Source organism: Pinus tabuliformis, chromosome 5_2, assembly GCF_031772625.1.
Source record: "Pinus tabuliformis cultivar Carrire ecotype Pingquan chromosome 5_2, CPIR1, whole genome shotgun sequence".
NCBI classification, from domain to species: domain Eukaryota; kingdom Viridiplantae; phylum Streptophyta; class Pinopsida; order Pinales; family Pinaceae; genus Pinus; species Pinus tabuliformis.
In genome coordinates this window covers 619594716-619620275 of record NC_142306.1, presented here as the reverse complement: position 1 = coordinate 619620275, position 25560 = coordinate 619594716, and the positions used below count along the sequence as shown (strand labels likewise).

Genomic DNA, 25560 nt, shown 5'->3' with positions numbered 1-25560 from the left:
AAGGACAAATAAGTGTGGCCACTCATTCAAAAGTTGTAGAATATTCCAATTCAAACAATACTGCCAGAACTTGAAGAGGAAGGAAAAATCAAATTGGAACCAGGAGCAATCACAGAAACAAGAACCTGACAACTACAAAATCGATCAATTTCAGAGTACCTCATCAAGTGGAAGAACTTACCCGCCGAATATTCCACATGGGAGGACAAGAATTTTATACAAAAGCATCAAGAACTACTCAAGCATTGAGGACAACACTTTTTGAAGGAGAGGAGCATGTTAGGCCCCTATACTACTAGTGTAACCCCTTATTGTTATTAGTACAACCCCCTTATTATATTGTTGTACGCATGTAGTCCCCATATTGTTATTATTGTGCCCCATAGAAGCCCACTATTGTTATTATTATGCCCTTACATTATTATTGTTATGTCGACTCTGATTATATTATGACCCCTTAGACTTCTATATATAGAAAGGAGGTCTTTTCATTTGTATCATCCAAGAATTGTTCATTTGTGTAATGTAAAGGAGGTTGCCCCCTCGAAGAGGCTGAATTCTAAGGTGTTGATCTATCTTTTATATCTTTTTGTGAGCTAGTTTCATAACAAAGATCTAGGAGTTCATCGAGAAGGCCATTAAGAAGCCAACTGACCCAAAGGAGATAGAAGCGTTTGGGAAGAACACTGCAGATGAGATGTGGATGGCCCTTCAGAATTTGCTTCATATTAAGAACGAGAACTGGGTACTGGTATTGGAGGATAAGTTGAGGTCCACCAAGATGATACAAGGTGAAGGAGTGAGTTTGTATATGATGAGATTGTCTAAGGTCAAAGATGAGTTTGTTGTCATCGGTGCGACTATTTCAGATTCTGATATGGTGAGGATTGCTTTGAAAGGGTTCACAGAGGATTGGAAGCCCTTCATCAAAGGGATTTTTACTAGAGAGAGGTTTCTAGAGTGGAATAGGTTGTGGGATGACTTCATTCAGGAGGGGTTGCAAGACAAGGATCTTCATCTGAGGAAGAAGGATTTAGATGATGACATGGCACTTGCAGCAAGAATGGAGGGTAAGCAGAAGAAGGACTTGAGTAAAGTCAAGTGTTTCAACTGTGGCGAGATGGGTCATTTTTCGTCGAGATGTCCGATGAAGAAGAAGGGAGATGACGAGAAGAATAAAGGGAAGCAAGTCGTTGGTGTGCCACATCTGTTGAAATAGATACTATCACCAAGAGATTGGAGGAGGACGAAATTTCTATGATCTCTCATTTGTCATAGGGTACTATCGATGAGGATGGATGGTACTTGGATAGTGGTGTGTTGAAACATATGACAGGGTCAAAAGAGGTTTTCGAGACTCTAACTGAATGGGACTCAAAGTTGCACATGGTGTTGGGCGACAAGAGTCAGAAGGAGATTCAAGGATCGAGAGTTGTGCCATGTAGGATGGAGACAGGACGGGTGATGCAGGTCCAGGATGTATTGTTTGTACCAGGACTCAGATATAGAGGCTCTAGCTCCGCAAGTATTGTGCTTGGAGTTAGAGAGCATGGTCTATACAGGCTGACGGGAAAGCCTATGGATCATGGGAAGAAGAAGAAGGTGGATCAGGTGCAGGTTCCAGAGAAGCAGGTGCAGGTGCAGGCTTCAGAGGTATAGGTACAGGTTCCAGAGAAGAAGGTCCAAGTTCCAGAGGCTCAGAGGGAGTCAAGTTCTAGTGGAAGCTTGCGGATTCAGAGGGAGACTTTGCAGCCCAAGAAGAGCATGTGGTCAGAGGGGAGCAAGGGGGCTTTCACATCTACTAAGAAGGAATCATGGAAGGATTGGAAAATGATACAGGAGAATAAGAAGAAGCAAGATGCTTCCAGTGACAACGACACATTCAAGAGAGGCATAGTTCATGCTACAGGGATTGTTGTAGTGGTGAGCGCCAAGAGTTGGGTGAGTGTTATGAGTAGTGATGATGAAGATAAGTTACTTCCTAGTCTTGGAAGTACCTCCCTCGCTAAGAGGGAGTGTTGATTTTTTAGTAGCTTTTGAGGTACTCCAAGCCTTAGGGTTGAGGGTTTGGCAGGGGATGCATCACAAGAGTCACTTATGGGCTTGGAACCCAAGGTTGGGGTTTTGCACCCATCATTATTTGGGCCAAAACCATGGACACATTTTGACATGTGATGGATGAGGATGATAGTACTCATCGAGATGAATCTGACACATCAAAAATCATCTGATTCTGAGTTGTAGAAATGGAGTTATGAATTTTTGAAAGTTATGTGTGGGCATGGTGGCACAAGGTCAAGGTCAGCTTGATGTTAATAAGCCTTATGACAACTTGTCAAGCCCTATGAAGACGTTTTGTTGGATCCCTCATGTTGGATATAAATATTAGGTGATTAGAGTGTCATTTCTCTCATCCAAAGTGAGCAACACAACACAAGAAGAGCTCGTTGAAGGAAGGAGACTTATTTTGTATTGGCCGCAGGAAAACCAGGGAAACCGATAATGATTTAAGGGCCTGTTAGGGTTGCTTTGGTGACTGAATTATAGTGCAGGAGGGCTGAGGAGTAGGTGTCAAGGTTTGGAGTGATTTGGGGCTTGTTTATGGGTGAATTTTCCTCAAACAAGGTTGTCATGAGCCTGTGGAGCCATTATGAAGCATGTCGCAGTGATTAGAAGGAGCGTCGAGATCTGTATGAGGGCTAAAACAACCCAGAATTGTAGCATACTAGCACAACCTCTCAAGAAAGGACTACCACAGCTGTAAAGAGCAATTCTGGGCAGAAAACAATGGTTGGAAGTGACTGTGGTCTTGCCCAAACTAGGCCAAAGTTGACAGCAGAGAAACAGACCCTTAAATAGTAAGCAAAGGTATGTACTATGGTATATTCTTATAGGTGTTGATCCTTGTTATTGGATAGGTTTTGGATTAGTTTGACTAGAAGTCTGTGGTTTCCATTTGGAGGAATTTTCATGATGGTTGAAAGTCCCTCCTAGGAGTAGATCTTGCAATGATTGGATTGGGTTCCATTGGACTGGTGGAGGAAAGTGTGTTGGCTACCCAAAGTAGCCTGTGACTAGCAGGCAGAAAAAGAGTTTGACCACTGAAGTTTGAGGATCCTATGTGTACCTCTTTAATGGATGAAAGAGGCTGCTAGAAGGCAGATTGGAGCTTAGGGATTGTCCAACCTAAAAGAGCAGATTGGATCATCCCATGTTCATTGAAGTAGAAGTGACTTGCACTAGTGATAGGTGGAAGACCTCCTAGAGAATCTATGTGTTGTCCTTTGATGGACTAAGGGGTAGGTATAGAGCATAATGGGAGTGAAGGACCGATAAGATAAGATATGACAAAGAGTTTGCAGTGTGATTGTCATTTTATATTGTATTCCATATATTATTGTATTATTCATATTGGATTAATATAAAAAGGATTGGGTTGTACATATTTGTACAATATTTTTGTAAAAAATTGTGTATACTTGTGCATGTGTGATTTAATTTTATTTATTTTCCAATGTGCAAAGTAGATTTTGTTGAGATTCTAAGATTCTATGCTAGACCTAAGATCGTGGAAATTCAACAATATTTCCTAGTTAAATAGGAGTAGCCTATGCGGATGGATTGAGGGAAGTAGATGCAGGGTATTGCAGGTGTTTCAAGCTTAGGACAAGCAGAGAAAACTATAATGGTTTCGAGTGAAAAAAAAATTGTATTGTAAGAGATCCATTGCTCATTTTCTATCAATAAAATTCTCAATCAAGGAGAAGGTTTTCCCAGTTGAGTTCCCTAGAAAAAAATTGTTTTTCCATTGTGTGACTGTTATTTAATTATGTTCTATTCTACTGCAATTAGTAGAGAAATTATGTGTCTTGGTGTTACAATTTAGTTTCAGAATTGTTCACTACAACACTACAGAATTTTCAAGGATTTTTTACATGGTATTAGAGCAAGGAAAAAAGTAAAGACCAGAATAAGTTGATCCATATATCACAAGAAGAAATGAAATCATAGGAGAACTTTTGAAGAAATCGTAGCTTCTTGATCAATCCAAATCACCATTGAATTTCCAAAAGCTCTTTAAGATTATAATTCCAGAGCAGTGCTCGGTATTGCTAATCACGAAAAAAATATGATTGAATTTATAAACTCTTGACAACCCTAACCCTGCATTCTTCTCCATAATTCGATATACAAGTTTAAATCATTTGAAATTTTAATAATAAAAATCATAGAAATGAGATCAGAAAAATACCTTTCAAATGTATCCATACACCTCGGAGTTCTCAAAGGTTGCAATTTTATCTCCATATGCGGACGACATGTTTTCTTCTCTGAATTACAGCAAAAACCTCCAAATCCAAATTAGGAGAAGAATATCCCAATTAAAGCTCAAAAAAGAGCGAACCCATATCTGATATAATAAATAAACATTAAAAATCTAGTCGAATCGATAGGGCAGCGAAGAATTGAATATCATAGAAGGGTATGGAATTTGTTGTGAAATTATAAAGATTATGAGCAGAGAAAAAGGACCGAACTCAATCCCAAACCTGGAAAGGGAGAATAGTGGCAGGAAAATAAATTTTAATAGGTCCATTTAGATTTTAGAGTAGCCGCCAAATTAGATTTTAATAGGTAGTAAAATCTTATAGAGAAATTTCTATGGTCGCTTAGGTTTTCATTAAGTTTTATTTTTATTTGAGAAAAAGGAGGTCATCTCACATAGAAGTTATATCTAATGATGTTTAAGACAAGTGATAATGTTAGTCTAATTAGGGAATTAATAAAAACTATATCAGGCTCTCTAATATAATTAAGCATGTTCATATAAGGAGGGAAAATGGACACGAGCTTTACACATAAGGGAAATATCTATCAATCTTTAAGGAGGTGAAAAATATGCTTAAATCTGTAAATAATGTTATCAGTAAACTTAAATAGCTATAAGTAGCCCATTATTTTTTAGGAAGTTCACTTAGAGCTTAAAAATACCCTATTAGAAGCTAGCCATAGCTTAGAAGGCCTTCACATGTTTTGTTAAGAGAGGCATGGGATAAATTTTGACTAAAGGAAATAAGGGGTACAACAACATCAATGTATAACACCTACTCAAATCACCAATAATGTACCCAAGCCATCAAGATGACACACTTCTTTGAGCAAAATTATGAAACACCATGGAACAACTCATATTCAAACTTATAGCCAAAGCATCAAGAGTTAGAACAAAGTGTTTAAGTGAACACAATAAAAATAGTACACATTGGACATAATATCATATAAACATGGATCATACATATCCAGCTAAATGTGGTAGCTAAAGGAACCTCTTCCTACACTTGTGACCTATATGGCTAAGGAAAGGTGTGATCAAACCAATGATACATCCATGAGTTACATATAGATCCATATACCTTAGATGGAAAATGGTCAATGTGACAAGAATCATAGGGGTTGAGATGGAAATCTATTAATTTTAGTTAACAATGGTATGTTCTATGCTTGGAACAATTACTTCAATGTTCCTTAAGAAGCCCAATAGAAATTTCAATTTAGATTTCCAGTAGCAATCACATTAACCATTAATCACATTGACAGTAAAAGTAGATAGAACATAAAACAATATGTGGAAGACAAGCCAAGACAAGAGGACACCAAATTTAGCAGATGCCAAGAAAAAACCCCAATGTTGGGAAAACCCTTTGATCAATTCTTCTTATTATTATATCAAAAGCTCAGCGAAGAGAGAGAGTACAAAAGTCAAATTGACTTGCCCAATTCAAAGTCAAAATAGTCCTATCAATTTATGCAAGCAAACTTCAACCCTAACAAGAAAGTCAATGTTGGTCAAATCAACAATAAATCATCCTCAAAATAGATCGATCTTCCCCAGTCAAGCTTGAACTGATCGGGAGGTCAAATTTAGCGTAAAATAGCTCGGTCAAACTCAGTGAAAGGGGAGATAAAAAAAAATGTAATAATTTTCTACAGTCAAACTGCAGTCAACCATGAAGTCAGCACTGGTCAAATTGCCCATATTCCTTGGATTTTTGTGCCCAAAAATGCGGCCTGAAGAGACAAAAAAGATCCTCCAAAAATCGCAATCAAAGCTGGTCAATAACTCCTTGGTCAACATTGGTCAAACTTGGTTTGCTGCTTGAAATTTCAGTCCTCCAATTCAGCCCATAAAACTCGCCCTTCTTGCCACATGTGTGAGAGAGACAAGTTGCCCAATATTTGTATGAACCAGTGAGAAAAGGAGAGAGAAGAATGTGTGAGTGATGATGACGCCAATTGAGGTGTGAGGTCACTTGTATTTATACAATTCAACGTGGGTGAAGAGACACATCCATTGGGCTTCTTGAGCCTACATGTTGATGTATTCGACCTGAACAATTTGTACATGTGTGGGAATAAATTCAAAAATCACACTTCTGCTTGTCTAAATGAGATGCTATTTATATCAATTTTGGTCCTCTCGAAAAGAGGAATTTAATGAAATCATCATCTCCATCAAATGAGTTATCCCAAGGTGGAATTTAGTTGGAAATAATTAATTCCTACTTGTCTATGGTTGTAATTCTCCATTTGAGGAGTTTGTTCCTACATTGTAGGGATTTAGTTTCTTCTAGTTTAGTGTGTGGTTGAGAGAATCTCTAAACCACACTATTGTACGTCTAAGATAGCATTCCTATCTTGAGACTATTAATTGTATAAATATATGTGTAATTTCCTCATTTAATATAATAGAACATATCATTGAGTGTGTGCTAATTTTATCTTGGTATCAGAGCCTGTGAGGGCCTGGCCCCTCCTAGGCTTGGCCCCTCCCGGGCTGAGGAAATAAAAGAGTATTTTTTTTAGTTTGTCCATCAAGCATTGAACAGGGTTCCAGTGAGCTGGGCGGTGTTCTGGTGCGCTGAGTTGGGAGAGGTCTATGGAGTTTTTCTACGGCCGGCTAAGTGCAGTCTTCTTTACATCTGCATGATAGTATATCGTCCCAACACCATGGCCATATTATTGTTATTGTGTAAGGTTTCTGATCTGCAACCCGGTGTGGAAGGATATTAGTGGAAGGCGAAGCAGAAGAAATCTCGGACTCGTCCAAGCCGAGATCGTGGCAGAGAAATGGAAAGAGTCGAATCCATTTTCCGCCAGAGGGCTTGACAAGTTCCAGAGCGTCTATGCAGAGCTTTCTGCCAGAAGAAAATGCATTGCCAAGGATGGACTCCGCCAAACTTGTGAACTTGATCAGTTTGATCAATCTGCAATCCAAATTATTCATCTGTGCGTTGCTGTTCCCAGGAAAAAGATCCCGTCCTTTGATTTGATTCGAGTTGTTGCGGGTGTCTAGATTGTGATTGTTTTTTTTTGTGAACACAGCAGAGGAGAACAGTTCTCTGTTTCCGATCTTCATACTGGCGATTATGGTCTTATCGCTGGTGCCATACACTATCCATTGAGCGGCGAACGCGGCGTGGAAGAAGGCCAGGAGCATTCACTGCCACTGTTCCGTCTGCTTACGCTCTGGAAAATACCGCACATCCGTGGCCATTACTCAGGAGAATTCATTACTGGACAACACTGCTAGGATAGAAAGATGGGGGCAAGATTTCCAATGTTTGATTGGGTTGGAGGTCGAACATCTGAAATGTCAGCTGTTGGACTGCTTCCAGCAGCTCTTCAGGGTATTGATATCAGGGAAATGCTTACCGGTGCATCTATTATGGATGAAGCAACAAGGATTCCTGTGGTTAAAACCAATCCTGCAGCCTTGTTGGCACTATGCTGGTATTGGGCCTCTGATGGTAAAGGTTTCAAGGATATGGTTGTTCTTCCTTATAAAGTTAGCCTACTTTTATTTAGCCGCTATCTGCAACAGCTTGTCATGGAATCTCTTGGAAAAGATTTTGATTTAGATGGGAACCGGGTCAACCAAGGCCTAACTGTATATGGGAACAAAGGAAGCACAGATCAACATGCCTATATTCAACAACTGAGAGAAGGAGTTCACAATTTCTTTGTAACCTTTATTGAGGTGCTCCGCGATAGACCACCAGGCCATGACTGGGAACTTGAACCTGGTGGTCATCTCCATGGTGGTGCCTTCACGCAGGAGGCCGAGTAAGCATGGCAATGCTCGCCAGGAGGCGAATAGCGGAGGAGGGGCAGTTCTTGGAAGCCCATCTCTTCAATTATCGATTGTATAAATCCGCCCTTCATGCCGGCCCCCGTTGACACGGTAAAGGACGAAAAGAGCAAGCGCATGTTGTGATCATGGTGTGCTCAGGAAATTGAACCAGCCGAAATTGATCCCGTGGTGGCCCTATGTGGCTGCTAGTGTTTTGACCGCGGAAGAGAAGGATTGAATCGTGAAAGCTGGTGGACGCGTGGCTTTGTGGACGCAGGTAAAGCGTGGTGGTGCCTTGGTGCCTGTTCGTGGTTTTTTTGTGGATCTCCAGAATAGCTAGCCATCGTTCTCTGTGCGAGGGCGTTTTGCAACCTGTGTTTTTTTTTAATTCACACCATTTCCCAGTAAGGATCCAGATTAGATCTGATTGGATCCATTCAATAGGAACCATAAGGGAAATCCAATCGATTGTGTTTCTTTGACAGTTGAATCTAGTGCTGAGCCAGATTCACAGTATTGGCTGGATCCCTATTTGTGCATGATGGTGGGAAAGCTATCATGATTGGGCTCGCTGCTTCTGGTGTTAAAGCAGAAATTGACATAACCCGCCTTGTTCGCCGTCAGACTAAATTCTCATTTTATTTTGCTCTTTTGAAATCACGGCATCAGTAGTTTGCAGTTCATTCACAAAACCAGCGGATGTACAGACTTGGCTTTTATAATCATGAGGTTGAGTTGCAATGGCTGCCAAGTCCTCTGAAAGGGCTGCAGCGAGTCCTGTGTTCTCAGGCCCTGCCTCTAATGGATGAGGAGCGCAGAATCTCAGGCGAACGCTACCGCTTTCTTAGCCAAGTTCTATGGGTGCACTGGATTGATCAATCTGCTATGCAATGACTCTGAGCATATGAAACCTGTTATGTTCAGGTCTCTTTTATACGATGCATGTACCAGGATGTTGTATCCAATATTTGGTTTTGTAGGACTTGTTTGGTTAAGAAATTGGGCAGTCTATCAATCGGAGAGTGAGATCCGTGCAGTGAGGCAGCAGATCGGCTGATTGGGGCAGTAGAGCCGGCGCACTACAGATCACAGGCTGAGTAGAGATCGGAAAGTCCGAGTGATGTGTATTTATCATGTTTGCAGTAAGCGACCATGTGTATTTATGCTATTGTCGAAATGCATTTTTTAATTCTCTGACGATGTTGCAATATATTGATTAATTGTCATGACAATGAAACTAGTTGTAATTTAAGTGATAGTAGTATGACTAACTATTGTCACAATGTTGAGTGTGTTGGAACTGGTCATTCCAACACTAAGCAAATTTGCAGGGAATGGTGAACACATGACAATGAAAATGCCATCAATTGGAGCTACATCAGAGATTGGAGGATGATCGAGATCGTGTTGCAGATTGTTAGCAAGCATGAGGCAGTATGCTTGAAAACAGTGGCTAGCCTTGATACTGTGGAAGAAGTGGCATTATGTTGCAATGCCAAGAGTATTGGACCGTGGAGTCCTGGATTACTGTTCTTGAAGGGAAAATTGTGTTCTCTTCGTGTGGCTGTGAGTGCCTATGTTCCGGTTTCTTTATAAGTGGACCCCTCATAGATGAGGTAAAGGAGCAGCGACAATGTTTATGGTGGACAACAAAATAGATTTTTTTGAGTTAGTGTGGCTTGTGGAATAGACTCCCTAGCATGTTGTAATAATCATTATATGTACCCAGAAACTCCAAAATGTTGAATGAAATGTAAGCCTTTTAAAGGTATTTGAAAGTTCGTGGTGATCTTAAAACCACTTTGTAATGGTTTGTGGTCAGCCTGAAACCATCCTTTGTCACTGTAATGTGATGGTTGGTGGTGAGCCAGAAACCATCTATAGAGCCTTAGTGGCTACAGGAGCTGCCCGGTGGTGGCACGTGGAGATGCTCGGTGGTAGCAGATTTGATTTGCCCGTTGGTGGTGAATAGAGGATCCTTGATCAGCTCGGAGGAAGCAGATTGGATCTGCCCGGTGGTGGCGAAGTGAGGTTCCGTGATCGGACCTACCCGGTGGTGGCGAATCAGAGCTCTGAGATCTGCTCGGTGGAAGCAGATCAGTGTTTTGCCCGGAGGTGGTAAATCGGACTTGCCCGGTGGTGGCAGATTGCCTTTGTGGCTGTGTGTACACAGGAGCTTTGTGCTCGTAGGAGCAGGTGGACTGCAGTAACACCTGGCTCGGACTCAGATGATTTTTTCTGAGTAGAAGGGGATTGGCGCTTTTCGCGCTGACAGCAGCGCCAGGAAGGCCAACTGGCGCAACTGTTAGGCCATTAATCGCGTCAATGGGTGCGGGTTTTACGTTCAGGATCGCGCCAATTCACCTTCAAGTGGATCCGCGGGATCAGAGAAGTTGTGGATCTGTCCAAGGGTGGCAGATTGTGTTTTGGAGGTTATGTACATGCAATTCGTGTGATGATGGTGGATTTGACTATCATGACAAGTGGTCATTAAGGGGGGGAGTTGGAAATAATTAATTCCTACTTGTCTATGGTTGTAATTCTCCATTTGAGGAGTTTGTTCCTACATTATAGGGATTTAGTTTCTTCTAGTTTAGTGTGTGGTTGAGAGAATCTCTAAACCACACTACTGTATGTCTAAGATAGCATTCCTATCTTGAGACTATTAATTGTATAAATATATGTGTAATTTCCTCATTTAATATAATAGAACATATCATTGAGTGTGTGCTAATTTTATCTAATTTATCCCTAGTTTCCAATTTTAAAACAATCAAAATTTTAAAATGTCCTCTAAAATCCCAAATAGAAAATGGGGTAACAGATCCCATGACATCCAACTTGTGATCTATGGTGGGAAATACTCAAAGTATCTCTGAAGAAATATGTCTCATTGAGGTCAAGGTCAAGAAGAGGTACGATGCCTCACTATTTTGGTAGTTGAATAAGTTTGAATCTTGGTTCGTCAATTTGACCCTAAGTAGGCAAGGCAACATGGAAGGAGGTGACCCCCATGGAATAGTTTTATAGGGGAAGGCCACATAAGGCCTTATATAAATATCTAAATCAAAGTACCTCCCTCATAAAAAGTTCTAGACATGTATTTAAAGAATGTAGATAATGACCCATCCAAATGTTGATAAATACAATAGAACATCCCTTGAATCTCATAATAAATGGGGGCATCTATAGATGAGGTGATCCTTTAATTCTATCTCATGTATATGGAAAAGATAGTAGATGTTATTAAGAAGAGGAAGGTCATTATGATTAGTTTCAACTCGACACGAATGTAAACCCACTTTGAACGCACCAAGGGGGATCTGAAGGGAAGCATCTGGTGCTCTTGTGTGTATGTGGTTAAACAAAAAGGCCCCCTTTCATTTTCATGAAGTGTTCCTAGTACAAATCCATGTTAGAGTCGAGGCCTTGAAAAGATGAAGTCTAAGTACATTGAATGTATTGTCTATAAATAACCTCTCTAACAACCTGACAAAAAAATATAATGATGTCATTTACATTAGAGGTGTAAATCACTTTAATTGTGTTACAACTTTAATCGCTCCCCCACAAAAATTTGTCATGCTCCCTTGTGATGATGCTTCAACCCTATTGGAGAACAATGTCACAATGTAAAAGGAATTTAAACATGATGTAACTTTAATAGGGCCCCACTTTCACTCCCTGGCTCACCACTCATGGCTAATTTAAGGCTATTTCAAGCATTGGTGTGGATAATATCATTTTATTTTCTCTTATATATATTATTATGCATTGACACAATTGAGTTTAGCGGTTAAGGACTTAAGATTTACGGGATTTAGGTGTTAGTGGTTAAGGGGTTAGCAATTAAGTTGCTTAGGTGGTTAAGGGTTAGGGGTTAAGGGTCACAAGTTAAGAGGATCAGGAGTTATGGCTTATGATTTGGTTCATGGATTATAGGTTAGGGGTTAGTGTCTTAAGATTTAATGAGTCAAGGGGTTTATGGGTTATGAGTTGTGAGTGTAAGGGTTAAGGGATTATGGATTGGGGGTTAAGGGGTTAGGGAATTTAGTGGTTATGGGTTAAGGGCTTATCATTTGTGATAATTGGACTCCTAATCCCATTATCACCACTATTGGGGGTTCCCCTATCAATTGCTTAAGCTACCTTCCCTCTAGGTCCCCTAGACCCTATGAAATTAAGTCCTAAGCCCCCTTCTCATTCTCTAATGCTAGGATTATAGATCTTAGTAAACCATGTTTTTACCTCCGACTTATACCATCCATGTTACCCTCGTGTCCCCTTGCCCCGTTCAATACACCATAACATACCCCCCCACAACCTTTTTGGTCATGCCATTCCACTTTTCCTAATGTTATGAACCCCCAAATTTGGTCCCAATGCCCCTACAACTACACCCTTGGGCCCCCATGGCTAAGGGATTAAACACATTAAGGGTTATGCGTTGTGATAATGGAGCCACTAATCCCTTTATCGCAACTATAAATAGGCTCATTAACACCATCAATATCTACTGGAGGTGTTGCGATGAAAGCAATAATGAATACAAAAGTTGTGGTCAATAGGACAAGGATCAGTAAGATGTTAAACCATCCAAATTAAATATGGTTTTCAATGCTAGTGATATAGTCACATAAAAGACCCCATAAATTTTTGCTTTGGGACACTCCTAAGATTCAATAATTAATCCAAAGTGAGAGGATTCATTGCTGAGGTGACAATGGCAACAATCTTGAGTTGACACAAAGTGACACTTTACAGTGAGCCTTGCACAACTAGGGTGTTGGTTTCATCCTCAACAAGAGGCACAATTGACAAGTGGCAACATCTCACATTTAGGGCACTTGGTCACAAATCTTTATTCATGTTTTTCCACTTAGGGTACCTTTCACATTTCCCAAGGCACAAATTACATATTTGGATGAATTTTGGATAACTTGTCACATTCCACTAGCTTCATGCATGAAGAGGATCTCCCATACTTTAAGAATATTTTGGAGGGTTTCATGGCATAGTCAAGGGTCACATGTATAAAAGAAGAACATCATAGCCAAGAATAAGAAAATTGGCATTTGTATCACATGGCGTAAAGGAGAAGGACATAGGTAAAGAGTACTCCATTTAGAAACATAAAAAAGCTTGTTTATGTCCTCTTTCCAAAGAAGAGGAGATATCTTGTGACAAAAATCCCAAATTGCCAACAAAGGAAGACTCGGGTAAGGGTTTACTTCTTTCACATGTTGAGAGACATTTATGTATTTTAAGGTGTGTTTTATTGTTGAGTTCACATATTTGGAAGCACAATTGCACAAGTGGAAACATCTCACATTTGGGGCACTTGGCTACAAATTTGTATGCATGTTTTCTATTCACAGTATCTTTCACATTCCCCAAAGCACAAATCAAATATTTGGAGGTATCTTGGATGACTTGTCACATTCCACTAGCTTCACACATGAAGAAGAACTCCCATCATTTAAGAATGTTTTGGAGGGTTTTCATGGCATAGTCAAGGGTCACATTTACAAAAACAAAACGTTTAAGTCAAGAAAATGACAATTGAAATGCACATCACATGTCGCACAAAGGACAGGAACATAGGTGAAGAGTGATCCATTTTGAAATATCTAGAACATCTTGTTTATGTCCTATTTCCAAAGAATATAAGATATCTCGAGACAAAGGGCCCAAATTGTCGACAAAATAGGACCATGTATTGGATCACATGGACTTTGGTTTCTCCTCATTAGCTAGACCATTTTTATTAGGATTTAGATTTCCCACTAATATTTTTAGGAGTTTCCTACCATTTTTATCATAATCTTATTTAAATTGAGAATAAAAATCATTCCTATTCAATCAAATTAGGATTTAGATTTCCCACGAATATGTTTACGAGTTTCTTGCCATTTTGTTAGGAATATCTTTTTTAAATTGAGAATAGAAGTCATTCCTATTAAATGAAATTAGGATTTAGATTTCCCACCATTATTTTTAGGGTTTCTTGCCAAAACAAAATTAGGACTATTTTGTTTAAATTGAGAATATAACTCATTCCTATTCAATGTCGAAATTAGGATTTAGATTTCCCACCATTTTTATTAGGATTTAAATTTCCCACCAATATTTTTAGGGTTTCTTGCCATTTTTTAGCACTATTTTATTTAAATTGAGAATATAACTCCTTCCTATTCAATGAAATTTTGTTTGAAGATGCATTGGAGTCTCTTTGTTGGAGTTGCTTGAAGATGTGTTGGAGTCTCTTTGTTGGAGTTGCTTTTCGATAGAGGAAGTAAGATTACCATCAATTAGAAAGCCATGATTACAAGGAGAGGAAATGAAAAGAGGTAAATTTATATTTTATAATCACGAATTATTTGAAGTTATTTTTTGTGATTTTAGATCGATTTTAACATTAAGTTTATTAAAAAAGGTAAATTTATATTTTATAATAGTGAATTATTTGAAGTTAATTTATATGATTTTAAATATATCTCAACTTTACGTTTATTAAATTGGTCAAAAATTTTATATTTAATTAATTCGGAGAAAAACTGGATTTAAAAAATTCAGAAATTGAAGAGCCCGGTCTTTAGCAATGTTATGTTCATTTATCTGCTCTAAAACAGGTGTTCATTTATATGCTCTGAAATAAGAAACAGGTGGTTTAATTTCCCAATATGACACATAATATTCACTTTAACAAGTAAAATAAACCTAATTGTATTGTGCAGAGAGGCATTTACAATGCGGGCTAATATCCATCAACATTTCAGTTTTGTCTATGTGCAATGCTAGTTGCACTCAGAGTCGCATCCATCAACAATTCTCGTTTATGTGAGCCTGACAAGCATATCCATAGTCTAGCTAGCGGGATCCATCAACAATTCACCTATATGTGTGTGACCCTCTGGCAGATGCGCTGAGAGTTGTGTCCATCAACAATTCTAGTTTATGTGGGCCAAAGAAGCATATCTAGTGCCTAGCTAGTGGGATTTGGTTTCAATTTCATGGAAATGAACGAATACGAATGTGTGATAGGAAGTGTTAGTGAGTTCTAAGTGTGTTAGGGAGGGAGTGACAAGGTATGTTAGGTGGTGCCAAGGCATGCTACAATGCTAGGGAAGTATGCCAAGATGTACCCAATTCTAAGTTGTACCATTGCGTGTTAAGGAGTGTTGGTGAGTGCTAGGGAAACAGAAGGGAGCACTAGGTCAAAACGCATGGAAATGAATGAATAAGTGTGTGACAGTGATCTGAAAATAGGGCACTTAGGCTTCTTGTCTAACTTACAAGAACCTCTCCCACTTCCAAAGCTTTAAATTTTCCCAAGTCTTCATGATTAACCAATGCGGAATTAAAAATGCTTGGAAATATAGGTGTATGCTTGTATTTGTTTTAAACTGATTATATTCTTTAAAATCTATTGTCTGTGCTGTAAGTTGATGTGTTGAAACTGATGTATGAATACATGTAACAGAAAATAAAATAGCAATAAACAATCATACAGAAACAACAATTTAATTAGGAGTTCACCCACAACTCTTGGGCTACATCTCTGTGAGCTCTAGTTAATTCAACCAGGCTCTCTGGGATTATCGTATAGGTCCTTTTTACAAGCTCTTGGCTCAACTCCTGCTGTTTTACATAGAAAAAGTGGGTTCAGACCCCATGTTATCCCCTGGCTCTCGAAGCTCTGGCTCTTGGCTCTCTGGCTCTTGGCTCTGACTCTGGCTCTTTGGCTCTTAGTTCTATCTCTTGGCTCTGACTCTGGCTCTTTGGATTTGGCTCTGGCTCTCTGGCTCTTCGCTCTGGCTTCTTTCTACCCTCTATCAAGTTACAACCCTCTTTGCTTTTCACTTGGCTTCCAAGTGACTCCCTTGGCTGCTCTTTTGCTTCTACGCTGCCTCTTTGGCTTCTGCGCTGCCTCTTTTGCCTTAGCTTCCTGCTTTGGCCTCCCCTTTAGCAGCAAACCCTCAATAATCAACAACAGCAACCAACAACAATTCAGCAACCATCAACCACCTAGCCTCTGTCGCTCTGTGGCTTTTAAGCCAAATCAGTGTTGTCTGTTTGTTTTCCCTTTCAGGCTCTTTGTCTACCTGCCACAGTCCGCTCAAATCCCTTCTCTGAGCGTTAGCAATCATTGCTAAATGCCCTCAAGGATGGATGCCACCTATTTTGTAACGGAAGGGAACTATCGACGCTTGAAATCCTTAGAAATAGTCATTTTCTGTTTACATAGAGAACGCTATAAAACACGGGAAAATCTGCAAAAAACATTGTTCCAGAGTTCAAATTTTCATAACCACATCCTAAACTCCCATCAGGTCCGCCCACAATCGCTATCACATGTCGTTAATGCCTTGTTCCAAGGTTTCCCTTTGTATTTTAAAATTTCATTAAAACAGTGCAAATATCGCCAAAAATGGCTTATGACGGATTTCAAATATTATGTATTTTCATTTCGGAACCCTTTCGGGTCCGGTTTCATCGTTTCAAGCACTTTTCCTTCATATTTCGTTTATTCAACGAAGAACGAAAATACAAAGACAATCGTCATTTAACGGATTTCAAAATGTATTAAATCTAGTTCATATTGTCATCAAGTCCAGCCATCGCATCGCATATATAACATATAACATATAACATATAACCACTCCTCTGTAATGCGCCGATGTGATATTGCGATGCGACAAGTTGCAATCGTAGATCGTACAAGCCCGAGGTCTTTCCCATATGATAGGGTCTATGCCAGCGTCAATTGTGATCCGTCGATATCAGCAATCGCAGTATCACATCGGCCTAGTCCCATCGCTTGTTATGCCTCCAACTGCCTCCGCCTGTCACTGCCAATTGCGATTACCGATCGGATCTAGACTGTTGATCGGCCAGATCTGACAACTCCTGTGCAGACACTGTTCAAGCCTCTGATAAGCCCGATTTCATGGTTTTCTTCATGTTTTTGGGTTCCGATAGTGTTACTCTTCAAGTCTAAAACTTCTCCTTTTGCGCTAGTTTTGACCTTTTAGGAGATTTTAAAGACTTGAAGATTTAGAGGGTTATCCAGGATCCATTTTTGGATCATGCCTTCCCACTAAGAGAAATTTTGGTCTCCAAAAGACTGATATACTGATCTGAAAAGTAAATGAGAGTGACTCACCCTCAGTTTTTCAGCCTCCCTACATTTGCTTTGCATAGTGCCTCTAAACCAAAGTTTCTGACCACTTCCCTTCTTGGATGGGTTAGTCTTCTTGGGGAGAACTATCTTCCTCCTTTCCTTCCTACAGAACTTCTGTTGACATGGTCATAGAAGGTGGTTTGAACTTCTTTGCCTTGATCATTGATCCAAGGTGGCTCAAACAAATGTGAAGTTCATTTGCTCCACAAAACTTTCATTTGTACCTGTTTGAAAATCTGCCAACAACAATTGTTAACAACAACAGGCATACAGACACAACTGGATGGCCTAATCTCTTGTGAACCTCCATGTCTTACATCTTCATACAAATGATGGACTGGAGAACATTCCACAAAACATTCCTTTAACAAATGACTCTTTAAGTCAAGCATGTAGAAAGAGACCATTAGGATTCATTTTCAAAAGATGAAACACTTCATCATTATCTCCATTTGGAGACCAAGTTAACTTCTCCCAAGTCAACATAGAATCACATGCATTTCAAAGCAATCAACCCTAAAAGTTAATTATACATACATGTTCAAAAACAAGGAAATCATCAACATCCCTGTGTTCATGCATCTCATGCTCATGCATGCATTTCATTCTTCAGGTTTCACTTAAGCACACTATACTTTTGACGCTGAAATGAAATATAATGTAGATGCATCAATCGACATGCAATCTCAATCAGATAAGAACTCTAACCATTCCTTACCAATCCTTCAAAGGTACTACCTTTGTCTGCACATCAGCATCATCATGTGAATCATTCTGAGACATATCATTCATGGAATCTTCACTTCCATTTCTATCATCTTCTCTTTCCACTTTCTTCAGATTTTGTGGAAGCATTGTTGGATTCAAAGTCCAACATTTTGCAGCAATATGTCCTTGCTTATGGCAGTAAGTGTGTGCATCCTCTTGACAGCATGATTTGCCTTGTCCAATGGACCTTTGGCTTCTTGCTTCTTTTCCTTCAAAAGTTTCTTGTATGTGGCCATTCTCTTCCAACATCTAGAAACATTATGGTTATCCAAACCACAAAAGGAACAAGCAACTCTTTTCCCATATCTATGTGGAAATTTACCATGCTTTGCAAAATCAAAAGGAAAATGTTTAGAACCAGATTTATACATGCCTCTTTCACCTTTATTGCCTTCGTGAGGAGGTGAAGCAAATGAAGAAATGGCTCCCTTTGGAACACCATCAATATCTTCAAGGCTATTGGAGTCTCCCCAACTCTCTGGTTCAAGTGTGTGCTTCTGAACACCTGCATCCTACAAATGATGTTTCAAGCTATTGCATTCTTCCTGAATACGATCTTCACACTCTGTAATACAACTCCTTCTTGGAGCTGTTTCAATGGCCTTCATGGCATCTTTGGAACTTTCTCCGTAAGACTGTCCATAGCCAAGACCCAAATACTTAGGCCTTTCTTCAACCATTATTGGTTCAACAATACCTTGTGCATGCTTTCCCAAGCCCTTTCCTTCATAGCCCATCTTGGACATTAGCTTGGAACCTATGCCTCTTGTGTGTTTTTCAAAAGAACCAATAAAAACACTCTTAGAGGAATTTGAAGAGAAACTAGAACTATTTACCTCTTCTTCAAGCTAATACTTGACTAAGGCTTCTTTTGCAACAAGGAGTTGTTTCTCCAACTCGTGCACCTTTTCCAGCTTCAAATTTTCAGTATGAAGTTGGCTTTCCACTTCCTGCAATTTGTTAGAAAGTAACTGCTTCTCTTCCTCCACGGAATTCAACTGCTCTCTAAGTCTGTTGCTCTTTCTTCCATCCTCATACATTTCTCTCACCATTTCCATCATAATGGACAATTCTTGCTTCATGTCTTCATCAAAGAGTCTTGTGATGAAGAAAGAATAATTCGAGGACTCACTTGTAGAAGTTTTCATTATGCCAATGAACAAAAAAACTTCAACAAGATAAATAAAGAGCTTATTCAGCAATCTTTTGCAACAAACCTCTTGTGCTTCAGGGATTGCTTTGAGTCCCTTGGGATAGAAGAATGCCTTCAGCCCTTCTTCCTATTTGTCCTTCCCGGACTGAGCTATCTATAGCTTTCTCTTCATCTCTGCAAACTCAAAAAATAGTCAGTCTGCAACAAGCATACATCAATCAGACAATCAATCCTTGACTACCCAAACACCTTTCAGACAAGCAATATTTGCTCTGTCAATCAAGCATTCTAATATAACCTTCTTTGAAGGTGAGATCAATCAAATCTCAGGCTCTGATACCACCTGATTTGAAAATGGGGCAATTAGGCTTCTCGTCTAACTTACAAGAACCTCTCCCACTTCCAAAGCTTTAAATTTTCCCAAGTCTTCATGATTAACCAATGTGAAATTACAAATGCTTGAAAATACAGGTGTATGCTTGTATTTGTTTTAAACTAATTATATGCTTTAAAATATATTATCTGTGTTGTAATTTGATGTGCTGAAACTGATGTATGAATACATGTAACAGAAAATAAAGCAGCTATAAACAATCACACTGAAACAACAATTTAATTAGGAGTTCACCCACAACTCTTGGGCTACATCTCTGTGAGCTCTAGTTAATTCAACTAGGCTCTCTAGGATTATGGTATAGGTCCTTTTTACAAGCTCTTGGCTCAACTCCTGTTGTTTTACACAGAAACAGTGGGTTCAGACCCCATGTTATCCCTTGGCTCTTGAAGCTCTGGCTCTTGGCTCTCTAGCTCTTGGCTCTGGCTCTTGGCTCTTGGTTCTAGCTCTTGGCTCTAACTCTAGCTCTTTGGCTCTGGCTCTGGCTCTCTAGCTCTTCGCTCTGGCTTCTTTCTTCCCTCTATCAAGTTACAACCCTCTTGGCTTTTCACTTGGCTTCCAAGTGACTCCCTTGGCTACTCTTTTACTTCTGTGCTGCCTCTTTGGCTTCTGCGCTACCTCTTTTGCCTTAGCTTCCTACTTTGGCTTCCCCTTCAGCAGAAAACCCTCAATAATCAACAACAACAACCAACAACAACTCAGCAACCATCAACCACCCAGCCTCTGTCGTCCTATGGCTTTTAAGCCAAATCAGTGTTGTCTGTTTGTTTTCCGTTTCGGGCTCTTTATCTTCCTGCCACTGTCCACTCAAATCCCTTCTCTGAGCATTAGCAATCATTGCTAAACGCCCTCAGGGATGGATGCCACCTATTTCGTAACAAGAGGGAACTATCGGCGCTTGAAATCCTTAGAAATAGTCATTCTCTATTTACACAAAGAACGCTATAAAAAACGAGAAAATCCACAGAAAACATTGTTCCGGACTTCAAATTTTCATAACCGCATCCTAAAATCCCATTGGGTCCACCCATAATCGCTATCGCAAGTTGCCAATGCCTTGTTCCAAGGTTTCCCTTTGTATTTTAAAATTTCTTTAAAATAGTGCAAATATCGCCAAAAATGGCTTATGATGGATTTCAAATATTATGTATTTTCATTTCGGAACCCTTTTGGGTCTAGTTTCATTGGGTCGGGCACTTTTCCTTCGTATTTCGTTTATTCAATGAAGAACGAAAATACAAAGACAATCATTGTTTGACGGATTTCAAAATGTATTAAATCTGGTTCATATTGTCGTTGGGTCCGGCCATCACATCGCATATATAACATATAACATATAACCACTCCTCTGTAATGTGCCAATGCGATATTGCGTTGTGACAAGTCACAATCATAGATCACACAAGCCCGAGGTATTTCCCATATGATAGGGTCTATGCCAGCGCCGATTACGATCTTCCGATATCGGCGGTCGCAGTATCACATCGGCCCGGTCCCATCGCATGTTATGCCTCCGCCTGTCACCGCTGATTGCGACTGCCGATTGGATCTGGACCATTGATTGGCAAGATCCGACGGCTCCTGTATAGTCACTATTCAAGCCTTCAATAAGCCTGATTTCATGTTTTTTTTCATGTTTATGGGTTCCAATAGTGTTACCCTTCAAGTCTAAAACTTCTCCTTTTGCACTAGTTTTGACCTTTTAGGAGATTTTGAAGGCTTGAAGATTTAGAGGGTTATCCAAGATCCTTTTTTGGATCAGACAGGGAGTGCAACGAGTTCCAGGTGTGTTAAGGAGGGAGTGACATGGTATGCTAGGCAATGCTAAGGCATGATAAAGTGTGAGGGAAGTAGCCGACCAAGATGTGCCAAGTGCCAGGGTGTGCCAACGTGTGCTAGGAAGTGTTATATAGTGTCATGGAAACAAAAGGGACCAATAAGTCAAAATAATGCATGGAAATGAATGAATAAGATTTTGTGACAAGAAGTGTGAGTGAGTTCCAGGCGTGCTAAGGGAGTGACAATATATTCTTTGTAGTGCTAAGGCATGCTAGAGGCCAAAGCAATGATATGCCAAGATGTACCAAGTGCTAGGGTGTGCCAATGCATGTCAGGGAGTGTTAGGGAGTGCCACGGAAACAAAAGGGAGCATTAGTTTCAAATGCATGGAAATATGAATAAGAGTATGTGATAGGGAGTGTTAGTGAGTTCTGGGTGTGTTAAGGAGTGAGTGACAAGGTATGCTAGGTAGTGCCAAGGAATGCTAGAGTGCCAGGGCAACATGGCAAGATGTCCCAGGTGTCAAAGAGTGTTAAGGAGTGCCATGGAAACACGGGGGAGAACTAACTCAAAATGCATGGAAATGAACGAATAAGAGTGAATTTCAGGTGTGTTAAGGAGGGAGTGACAAGGTTATATGCTAGGCAGTGCCAAGGCATGCTAATTTTCCAGGGCATCTCAAGGAGTGCTAGGGAGTTCTAGGGAGTGCCAAAGCATTCCAAGAAATGTAGGGGGTGTTAACACGTGCCACATAGTTCCAAGGGATTGTTAGATGTGCCAAGTGCTATGGCATGTCAAGATGTAAACTATGTTGCTCATTTGTTTTATGGCCACGATTGAACGTGAGCCTTGACATGGTAACTTGTAACTTGTTAAGTTGGATAAGTTGAAATTATACGTGAGTAGCCTAAGATGATTTATAGTCAGTTATTAGGTGAACAAGGCATAGTCTAGTTGTAGTAATTGTAACTTGGTCAAGTTGTTGTAGTCGAGGCAAGACTTTGTTGGGTTCCCAAGTCCCAAAAAAAGTAACAGTAGTTGTGAGGGAATTATAGCTAAGGAGTGTCAGGGCATGTCAAGGAATGAAAATGCATGCTAACACATGTCGAACATTGCCAATGCATGTTAAAGAAAATTAAGGAGTGTTAGGGTATCAAAAGGGAGAACTAGGTCAAAATACATGGAAATGAACAAATAAGTGTGTGTACCAAGGAGTGTCAATGAATTCTAGGTGTCTCAAGGACAAAGTGTGTTAGGAGAAGGTCATAATAGGAATTGTAGGAGTAAAGCCTATGGTTACAATTATAAGGGATTGGTCAAAGTAGTTTTAGATAAAGGGAGACTTTGGGTTGGGCACAACATTTTTTTGTCACTGACTTGCTTGGTCTCCCAAGTCGCAAAAATAGTAAAGTTATCTACGAGGGCATGACAATTAGGGAGTGCCAAGGTGTGCCAGGGAATGCTAGGAAGTACTAACACATGCTAGACAATTCCAAGGCATGTTAAGCATGCTAATACAAGCCCACTGCTAAGGCATTCCAAGATGTGACAATTGCCAGGGTGTGGTACATATGCATGCTAGGGAGTGTTAGGTCCAAGTGCCAAGGAAACACAAGGGAACACTAGTTTCAAATGCATGGAAATGAAGTGTCAGCGAGTTCTAGGTGTGATAAGGAGGGAGTGACAAGGCATGTTATGCAGTTCCAAGGCATGCTAGAGTGCTAGGGAAGCATACCAAGATGTGTCAAGCACCAAGGTGCGTCAATGTGTTCTAAGGAGTGTTAGGGAGTGCTAGGGAAACATAAGGGATCCCTAGGTCAAAATGCATGGAAATGAATGAATAAAAGTGTGTGACAGGGAGTGTCAGTGAGTTCCAAGTGTGCTAAGGAGAGAGTGATGTGGTATGCTAGGCTGTGCTAATTCATGCTAGATTGTTAGGGAGACATGCAACTAAGGTGTTCCAGGTGCCAGGGTGTGTCAACATGTGCTAGGAAGTGTTAGGGAGTTCCAGGGAAACACAAGGGAACACTAGTACAAATTAATTCATGAAAATGAACAAATAAGAGTTTGTGATAGGAAATGTCAGTGAGTTATAAGTGTGCTGAGGGAGTAACAAGGTATGGTAGGCAGTGCTAAGGCATTATAGAGGCCAGGGAAACATGCCAAGATGTGACAGGTGCTAGGATGTGCCAATGCATGCCAGGGAGTGTTATGGAGTTCCAAGGAAACAAAAGGGATCACTAGTTTAAAATACATGGAAATGAATGAATAAGAGTGTGTGACAGGGAGTGTTAGTGAGTTCTAGGTGTGGTAAGGAGGGAGTGACAAGATATGTTAGGTAGTTCCAAGGAATGCTAGAGTTCCAGGGAAACATGCCAAGATGTGCCAGGTGCTAGGGTGTGCCAATGTGTGCCAACAAATGTTAGGGAGTGCCACAAAAACGTAAGGGAGAACTAGTTCAAAATGCATGGAGATGAATAGATAAGAATGTGTGATAAGGAGTGTCAGTGAGTTCTAAGTGTTCTAAGGAGGGAGTGACAAGGTTATATGCTAGGTAGTGCCAAGGCATGCTAGAGTGTCAGGGCATGTCAGGGATTGTTGGGGTGTGCTAGGGATTGAAAAGCATGCCAATAAATGCAGGGGATGCTAACATGTGCCACATAGTGCTAAGGGATTGTTAGACGTGCCAGGTGCTATGGCATGTCAAGATGTAAACTATGTTTCTTAGTTGTTTTATGGCCATGGTTGGACGTGAGCCTTGACTTGGTAAATTTTTAAGTGGGATGAGTTGATATTGGACATGAGTAGCCTAATATGTGTTATAGGAAGTTATTAGGTGAACAAGGCATAGTCTAGTTGTAGTAACTATAACTTGGTTAAGTTTTGTAGTCGAGGCAGGACTTGGTTGGGTTCCCAAGTCTCAAAAAGGTAAGGGTAGTTGTGAGGGCATGATATCTAAGGAGTGCCAGGGCATGCCAATGAATGAAAAGGTGTGCTAACACATGGAAGATAGTGTCAATGGATGTTGAGGAGTTTTAGGGAGTTTCAGGGGAACACAAGGGAGAACTAGGTAAAAATGCTTGAAATGAATAAATAAGAGTGTTTGCCAAGGAGTGTCAGTGAATTCTAGGTGTCCCAAGGATGAAGCGTTTTAGGAGAAGTTTAGAATAGGACTTGGAGGAGGCAAGCCTATGGTTGTGATAAGGCATGGATGAAGCAATTTCAGAGAAAGGGAGACTTTGGTTTGGGCATAATATTGTTTTTCTAATGAATTAGTTGGGTTCCCAAGTTGCAAAAAAAGTAAGCCTATCTATGAAGGCATGACAACTAAAGTGCCGAGGTGTTTTATGGAATGTATGGTTCCCAGGTCATGGAAAAATGTAATGCTAGTTGTGATGGCATGACTATCAAGGTGTGTTAGGGAATCTAAGGGCATGCTAAAATGTGTTAGATAGTGCGAAGGCATGTCAAACAAGCTAGGATGTGCTAACTGCCAAGGCATGCCAAGATGTGCAAGGGTGTGACAATGCATGTCAGGGACTGTCAAGGAAACAAAAGGGAGAAACAAGTTAAACTACAAGGAAATGAACACATAATAGGGTTAATAAGTCATCAATTTACCTTTTCCATGAGGGGCATGATAGGCACACCAACACTAGGTGCCAATAGGTGCCAAGTGCCAAGTGTCAATGCATTATAAGTGTCAAATCTTCCTCCATTGCTTCTCATCTACTTTCCAATAATTAATCTCAAATAAATTTAATATTAAACCATGCCAAAGCATACCAAGTCATCTCAATGCATGCCAAACATGTTAAGACTTGCCAAGTGCCAGTGTGTGTCAAGGAGTGTGATGCATGCTATGAAGTGGCAGAGCATGTTGAAGAGTTCTAAGGTGTGCTAGAGAGTGCCAATGCATGTTGAGGAGTGTTAGGGAGTACTAGGAAAACACAAGGGAGCACTAGGTCAAAATTCGTGGAAGTGAATGAATATGAGGGTATGTTAGGGAGTGTCAATGAGTGCTTGTTGTCATGCTAAGGAGGGAGTGACAAGGTATGCTAACCATTGGTAAGTCATGCCAAGGAATATAAGGGAATGTCAAGAAGTGTTAGATCATGCTAGGTAGTTCTGAGGCGTGCTAACATGTGCCA

General features: G+C 40.2%; 1 pseudogene; it reads left to right on the top strand.

Annotated features, from left to right (window-relative positions):
* Nucleotides 1–7600: 7600 nt before the first annotated feature.
* Nucleotides 7601–8128, top strand: LOC149160559 (glucose-6-phosphate isomerase 1, chloroplastic pseudogene; annotated as a pseudogene).
* The last annotated feature ends 17432 nt before the right edge of the window (nt 8129–25560 follow it).